Genomic DNA, 2523 nt, shown 5'->3' with positions numbered 1-2523 from the left:
GTTTTCACAACTGCAGTCATTAAGCAGTCCTATTCAGGCTGCTGCAGCCAGGCTCCAGTCAGTCTGGACAGAACCCCCCAGCCCACCTCAGCCCAAACCGTCTGCCTGTCCTCCACAGTCACATCCACGCCGTAAAGACAGGAATGTCCACTCAGGACGGGGGAGGAACTCCTCCTGATTCTCCCACTTCTTCTGTAAAAGAAGGGATTAAATCCCATTTAAACATCAACTGACTTCAAGTAAAATGGTTTCAGACAAAAGGGAAAATATTAAAAATGATGTTACTAACAGTGATGATCCTGTCAGTCAGGTTGGGTTCAACAAAAAAATTATAATAATAAAATAAAACCAAAGTCCCAGAGTTTCTTTTCTCCCAGAGTTACAGATGAACATTATCTGATGATGAGAAATAACAGTTTTAGTTAAACCATGAAAATAATTTGATGAATATGAGCATCTGATTAGTTTGTTCAGTGTTTCATGACATATTTTACTAACAGACAGACAAAAAGCAGCAAGAGATAAAAAAAAAAGTTCAAAATCTAAGAAAAGTTGGTGAATTTGTGGTGGAATAATAAAAACCTAAAGATGACATGCTTTCTGTTGAAAATTGAGTTGTTTAACCTGATTTTAAAGCCAATTGTTGATTATAATCCTTGTTTCTGTCAGTGCTGCTGTTAGTCACACCCGGTTCATCAGGATAAACACCACTTCCTGCATATCAATGGCAGCTTTAACACAGAGACCACAGCTAATGCCAGGATGATCCTCAGATTAAAGGAATAAACTGATCCATCCTGGTGTCATTTACCATCACAAAGAGCTGATGATCAGAGAGATGAAGGATTATAATCCCAATACAATCATCCATCCTACTTTCAGCTACAATCCAATCATTTACATAAATGATGATGGATTTAAATTGAAACTACAAAAATACTAAATATATTGTTGAAAATACACAAGTATTATTAACAATCAAGCACAAAGTGCAGTAAAACTACTCTTTTTTTACTTTTTCATTTACCAGAATATTGTTTTTATATCCTAAAGGCAGATTATTTATGTTTTTACTCACATGTTAGCAAAATATGTCATGAACTCCAAGGTGGATTTTGAAGAAAATATCAGAAAATAATCATTAGATGTTCATCTACCACTAATTAAGTTTTAGAGTCAGCACAATTCAAGATGGCCACCACAGCAAACACAACTCAGTCACTTTTACAGAACTAGAGCTTGGGGGTGGTACCTGAGACTGATCTCACATGTCCTGATGCATCTCGGTAATCCAGGTAGAAAAAATCAAAAAGAAAAAAATAAGTAGGTCCTCTGGATGAGACTTCCTCAGTCTGATGAGTTTCAGGTGGACTCAGCCTTATAAGCACTGCCTCCACATGGACAAACAGGTTAGTCACATGAAACTAGCGCCATCGCCTAACAATAGGCTTGATTAGCTCTGTTTAGTCACATGTAAATTTCAGGAAATATTCACTGACCTCCTGACCACATGCAGGCTCATCTACAACTGATAAATGAGTTCATCCAGTTAGCCACCATGTCAGCATTAGCCAACACAAACATGGCTGTAGCTCAGTCAGTTGTACAGATACTGAGCAGCAGCTGAGAGTGCTTCACAACACACAAGAGTGTGACATCATGTCTCATTTCATTTTCTTAACTTTATGTTTAAGGTTTGGTCATTTCTCACAATATAACTTGTCACTGTTTCCTCTTTGAAGAAGATGTTTTGACACTTTGTTGTCACCTCTGTCTTGCAGCCTTCCTGTCTTTAGCTCAGGCGGACGGACCAATCACACGTCTGCTTACAGGTAACATGTTTACACATCCAACCCCTCTGGTTCACCGCAGAGGCAGCCTTCATGAAGAAGCAGCTCTTATATGTATATTTTTATCATTCTTATTAATCAGACATGTCGGTTTGGGTTTCTGGCAGCTTTGTGGGGCCTAAAGAAATGTTAAAAAACATCAGCCTTCAGCCCATGAGCCACCTGTGCTCTGATCATGAGGAAAATCACATTTTATTAAATATTATTTTAAGGTTTGGTCAGCTGAAATGATGATTTTTAGTTATTCGCATTCTTCAAAGAAGTGGTTCTGTGATAAGATTAATGTCAGTGTTTTATTTAGAATCTATTATAGTTTAATTTATACTGTAGTCATCACATGTTGTGAGGTTTTGTTGTTCTTTGTGTCAGTTTTTAACTGGAATATAATGTGAATAGTTTTTTAAAGATGAAATTTACCTAAATTATAATATTGTAAGAAGTGTACTGTAGGGTTAACAGACACAGTATTAGTTATTTTCTGTAGAAAGGGTCACAACAGGAACATAAACCTTTTCTGTTATTTTTTTTAAAACTAAATGACTTTTAACGAAACAAATCAGACAGGAAGTGAATATTTAAAGTGATCACTGACATGAAAGAAGTTCTGGGTTTGAAACTTGGGTCTTTGGCTTTGTTCTGATTTCATCCTGAGGTCCAAAAACGTAGGTGTGTG

The 2523-nt window shown here is 36.9% G+C and overlaps 1 long non-coding RNA gene across 1 annotated transcript; it reads right to left on the bottom strand.

Moving 5' to 3' along the window:
• Nucleotides 1–117: 117 nt before the first annotated feature.
• On the bottom strand, nt 118–1272 carry LOC106526387 (uncharacterized). The gene is made up of 3 exons (XR_001311250.1): nt 1253–1272; nt 290–396; nt 118–192 (listed from the first exon to the last, which is right to left on the bottom strand). It is a non-coding gene; the product is annotated as an uncharacterized LOC106526387 (long non-coding RNA).
• Between the last annotated feature and the right edge of the window lie 1251 nt (nt 1273–2523).

The sequence above is a fragment of the Austrofundulus limnaeus genome, unplaced genomic scaffold (assembly GCF_001266775.1).
Source record: "Austrofundulus limnaeus strain Quisiro unplaced genomic scaffold, Austrofundulus_limnaeus-1.0 Scaffold274, whole genome shotgun sequence".
Classification (NCBI taxonomy): domain Eukaryota; kingdom Metazoa; phylum Chordata; class Actinopteri; order Cyprinodontiformes; family Rivulidae; genus Austrofundulus; species Austrofundulus limnaeus.
This window is presented reverse-complemented; position numbering and strand designations above follow the sequence as displayed.